The following is a 5,497-nucleotide window of genomic DNA, read 5'->3' as shown; positions in this document are numbered from 1 at the left end:
TAGAAGAAGAAAAAATAAGTTTCAAATCTATATGCCTTTTAGAAATAGTTGTATGTACTTGCACGCAAAACTTTAACCAGAATTTTCTAAGTCCAAAAGGGGGCATAATTTGGCCAAAATGAAAGTCAGAGTTATGGGACTTGCTGCTATCAACTAGTTTTATAACCCCGAAGACACATGTGAAGTTTCAAATCAATATCTGCATTAGTTTTGGAGATAGTAACTTGCATGTAAAACTTTAACCAAAATTTTCTAAGTCCAAAAGGGGGCATAATTTGCTCAAAATACATGTCAGAGTTATGGGACTTGACCCAGAGAGGTTGGTAATTGACCTAGAAAAAGAAGAAATAAGTTTCAAAGCTATATGCCTTTCATTGATGACTGTATGTACTTGCATGCAAAAACTTAACCAAGGTGTGACGCCGACGCCGACGCCGACGCCGACGCCAGGGTGAGTAGAATAGCTAGACTATTCTTCGAATAGTCGAGCTAAAAAGCACACACACACCAGCCTAATTAACAATAAGTACTCCATACAGTTATACGCTGTTTCTCAATGAAAGAAGCCAGTTCCAAAGAATATCTCTATGACTGAAAGGTAAAAATAGGAACATGTATCACAAGATTATACTATTGTACATACCGATGTTAGTAAACAGGTTGATTTAACATGCCTAAAAGTAATCTAAAATGTAACATACGTTACTGCCGCCAACCAATATTACAACTTTGAAACCAAAACAGCACGCTAACTGTGGCATTTTCTTGCTTCAAGATAAAAATGATTACTGAAAAAGCATACTCATTTGTTCGACTAAATTATGTCGCCAAGATGAATAATTTGTTTTGGCATCACTGTAAAGATTACCCAGACCAGTACTTTTACAGGTCACTGTCAAAACAGCGTCTTATCATAGTTGTGAACTATTTTTCTTTAATATATCAGAAAATCATGAAGATGCAAGTTTGGAAAGTATGAAAATATTTCCTTACTGAACTGACACTTAAATGTTTACATTATCGTTTGTCTTACTTAACTTTACAGTTACCTCTTTTCCCTTCAACCTGAAATGTTAACAGTTAATTTACCGATACCTTATCCCTTACATACCTGATCGTTTAACATAACATTACTTTTATCTGACTTACCTTACCATTTTTCCTTACTGAGCTCACCTTTAAATATGAACTTCAAGGTATTACCTTCTTTTTTTCTGACCACTTGAGTGGCTTTTGTTAATACTGTACAACTATAGTGTTCCTCTCTCGTCACACAGGAGGCAGTAAACAGTTTTGAGCTGTTAGTGTCGAATTGGCCGGGTGAAATTTACAAATAAGAGGCAATTTACGGAATGAAGTGCATATTTGAACTTCTAAATAATAATAATTGCTAGAATTGAAGTTTCAGCGGCTAGAATTGAGTTTCACTTATTTAAAAAAAATCAGTTGAGTAGCCTTGATCTTGATAGTATGACGTAATGACTTGCAGGAGCGTATACGTGCTTCCTCTGAGCTAGCTTAAAGTGGGGTTGTCATTTTAGCAGGGACCTCAGGAAAACTGGAACAGTGAAGAAACGGTACGGATGGCACATATATTTGAGCTTATTTTCAGATTTTACAGTGTTACTGGAGTATGGAACAGTGTAGCAGTTGGGGCTATCATTTTCAGGAAATTTTCTGCAGCGATTTAAAAATTGGCAAATTTAGCTTTTTTCGTCATCAGTTTCCGCGACCGGGAGAGCACAAAATTCAGGTCTTGTAAACAGAAAACTAGATATTAGAGATGTATTGTAGATGGTTTGTAACGATAGACATACAGTGGTGTTAATGTTGCAATATCTTTATTTCAGGTGTGTGGTTACAGACTTTTGTGTGAGGTTTTGAAAGTTAGGTAGGCGACTCTAAGCCGAGAAGCTCAGGAAACTGTTTACTGCCTCCACAATGACTACTACTACTATTTTATGACGCTAGAGAACAATCTCATATTGTAGACTTAATTGTTGTCCGATATATGTCCCTGCTGGTGTTTTAATGGCAACCGAATAACGAATAAACTGAGGGCATTAGCCTACAAATTATGATACGTACAAAGCGTGGAGGAATTTTTACGATTAACATGAGCTGTCTGTTGACAGCACGCTCGGCTATTTGAAGAATTGGTGTAAGTATGGCGTTAAAATATTACAAGAGATTTTCAGACAAAAGAAGGAAAATAGATAAGCCAATGTACCTCTATTTGTGGAACTGGATAAATCTTGCACTATATGGCAAAGTGTAATGATATTGTAGTGATCCTGCAGAAGCACTGAAGGATTTCAACATGTAGGAACAGGCATATCACTCATAAAAGTTGCTCGTTTCATGAAATTTCCTATATAAATTAAATATACAGATTTCCAAATCGAAACATGGCAAACATTCAGCCAAATCTTTGACATAGTTACATACCCTTGACTATAGACGGAGATCATGACGATGAAACAAGTAGCCACATATCAAATATTTTCGACAAAACGTGAACATGTACTCTTGCCTACAGATAGAAACTGTATAAACTATAAAAATCAAGTGATATAAGTTTCAAAGCCGAATGTCACAACAATTTGCACAAAATACGAACTGGTACGAAAAACTTAACCAGGATTTGTAAGTTAAAAGGGACCATAACTCAGCCAAAATCCTTGGTGGAGTTATGTACAATTGCCATAAACTAGACATGGTGATGGTACACACGTGTTGAAGGTTTCAAAGGTTTTGTCAAAATGTGGACTGGTACGAAAAAAAACTTAACCAAAATGTGACGCCGGCGCCATGGTGAGTAGGATAGCTCTACTTATTCTTCGAATAGTCGAGCTAAAAATGAGTCAGCAGTATCTGATAAGAAGATTTTAAAGCTTCCTTTATCCACAGGCGACCATGTTTTTTGACAGACCAAACGGTTTGAATTCTTGGTAGATGGTTATCTAAGAAACATATCTGTAACAGTCTAGCGGCTTAAGAGATATTGTTTGAAGAGCTTTGGTTAAGTGTTGTGCACACCAGACGGACCCGTTTGAACAGTTTGATATAGTATTGTCAGCCAAGTTCCATTAACTTCTATCAGATAGGTGTAGAAGTTATGTAATTTGAGAAATGTGTAGGCGATGGAAAGACGACGAACGAAGTGATCAACATAAGCTCACTTATGCTCGGGTGAGCTTAAAGGCATGTACAAGGACGTTCTTGCAGAATTGTACGGACATTTTTGTTCTTTTCTAAACATGTGTGTTATAAAAGACTTTACATATCAGTTCTCTTTGAAAGCTCTTTGAACATTAACATAGTTTTCTTTTACTGAAATAACAAATCATTTCCCCACGACGTTCTTGGAGAATTGTACATACTTAAATTCCATGCTTTATTCTTATCTAAACAGGAATGTTGTTTTGTACACAACAAATCAGTTTTCCATGAACATTCTTGATAAATGTTCCGGATTTGTTCATGCAGACATCTAAACTCTACAATCACGTTCTGAGGCTGCCGTCTGAAGCTTTTTTTTCTGTAAAAGTACACGAATGATTTATGTCTCTTAAGAATCTCGCACGGCTAGAGATGTTAATGACAGGCAACTATCTTTGCCTATAGCTCATAAAGTAGTACAATTCTCTGACATAAGCCGCGGACTCTTGAAACATCTATGTAGAAATATTTCCCGGAAGCTTCTAGCACTATTTTACCTGGAAATATCAGTGACAGATAAGCTATCTAACTAAATACTTCAGAAATTAACGGCTTCTTTATTCCTGGAATTAACGGCATTGAAACAACAAACACATCCCATACAAAGACTCAATATTAGGTTTTGTCTAACGATCTTGTGAATGTAAAATTAAATAGTACTGCGATAAATGTACTATCAGGGCTACAACATAGCATATGCAGTTACAACAGCATTAACAAATGGATTGTGAAGCGATATATCATCTCGCACAATTATTTTCCAAGTACAAAGAAATCTACGTAATACTATATACATTTTTGTTAATCGCAGCTTCTCGGCACGAGTAACCCAAACAAAAAAAAGGCCCAATAAACACTGTCAATAAACGCCACTAAAACCATGATCCGCAAGCGAGTTATTAATCCATTAAACACCATCAAAACCATGTTCCAATTTCACATGCAAATGAGCTAATGGACTGCTAATTAACATAAATGTGTCATTTAACAACACGCTAATGGAGCGCACAATAGATCGCTCAATGGAACGCATAACAGATCGTATAATGGAACGCATAATAGATCGTATAATGGATCGCATAATGGATCGCTTAACGGAACGCATATAATAGATCGCTCAATGGAATGCGTTTCATCAAACTGATACATTCCTAACTACAGGCTGTATTTAATTGAAACCTGATGCATTCAGTTTTGGCAAATCGTTAATGTGATTGGGTATAGCCTGGCTTTGCAGAGATATGCAGTAACTGTTGAAAAGGTCTTTCTATTAAAATTATATTATTCAAATATATTATTTGTTAAATTATATAGATTATATGTAATACAAATTTAGCAATCATTCAACATTTTCATGATCATTTGGATGCAGTCTTATACAAATCGTTTGATAAATCAGGCAGCTAACAGAAATTCCATCTTAAATTTTGTAAACTATGGATAGACAAAAAGAAACATATATTTATTAACTAGTTTCCATATAAGAAAGTATACAGGTCATTTGAATCAGCATTTCAAAAACTATTGTGTTATGCATTTAATAAATCTTTGAATTCTAACATATACTTATTTTATTGAAATCTATAAAGAATCACAATCTAAACATGCATTCATTTATACTAAATTGTAAGTACATGTTTTAAGAAAATACCTTTAGTTGTAAATCACAGAAATTAAATGATTCAGAAATAACAACCACCATTTTCTCTTCAGTAAATCCATATCATATGTCCAACCTCTACACTTACTACCTAAAAATGCACTAATTTCTGTCCCTCAATATTATACCTTAGATGAGATTACATAACATAACCTAGCAACTAGAAGATCTGCTGTTATATGGTACATTGGATGGATTAAAACCATATGTTTCCTGTTAAAAGAGGAGGAAGCCTTCTGAATGGCTCTGTAAAGTTAATAACTCGCTTCAATGTTTTTAACACTCAAGCTTGTTAATTTGGCAATTATCTGCTAAAACATTGTATAAAACAAAGATATTGTCCCCTAAGATATGATGAATGTCTTGTATGAAGTTCCTAAAAAATCACTGGGGGACAAAAACATTGGGGGGCAAATGTCCATTTCAGAAATAAGCACTGGGGGGCAAATGTCTTGTCTATCATTTCAACTGGGGGGCAAATGTCCAGCAGTCCACTTTTTCATTGGGGGGCAAATGTCCTGGGGGGCAAATGTCCGGATCCCCGATCCATTTAATGGAACACGTTCCGTTTGCGATCCATTGCAACCATTTCTTGATTGTTTCAATGGATCACTA

At 35.5% G+C, this 5,497-nt stretch overlaps 1 long non-coding RNA gene across 1 annotated transcript; it reads left to right on the top strand.

Annotated features, from left to right (window-relative positions):
* Nucleotides 1-1,280: 1,280 nt before the first annotated feature.
* Nucleotides 1,281-1,891, top strand: LOC128559170 (uncharacterized). The gene is made up of 2 exons (XR_008372233.1): nucleotides 1,281-1,577; nucleotides 1,851-1,891. It is a non-coding gene; the product is annotated as an uncharacterized LOC128559170 (long non-coding RNA).
* Nucleotides 1,892-5,497: the final 3,606 nt, after the last annotated feature.

Source organism: Mercenaria mercenaria, chromosome 8 (genome assembly GCF_021730395.1).
Source record: "Mercenaria mercenaria strain notata chromosome 8, MADL_Memer_1, whole genome shotgun sequence".
NCBI lineage: Eukaryota > Metazoa > Mollusca > Bivalvia > Venerida > Veneridae > Mercenaria > Mercenaria mercenaria.
Note: the sequence above shows the minus strand (reverse complement) of the source record. Positions and strands in the feature narration are given on the sequence as shown.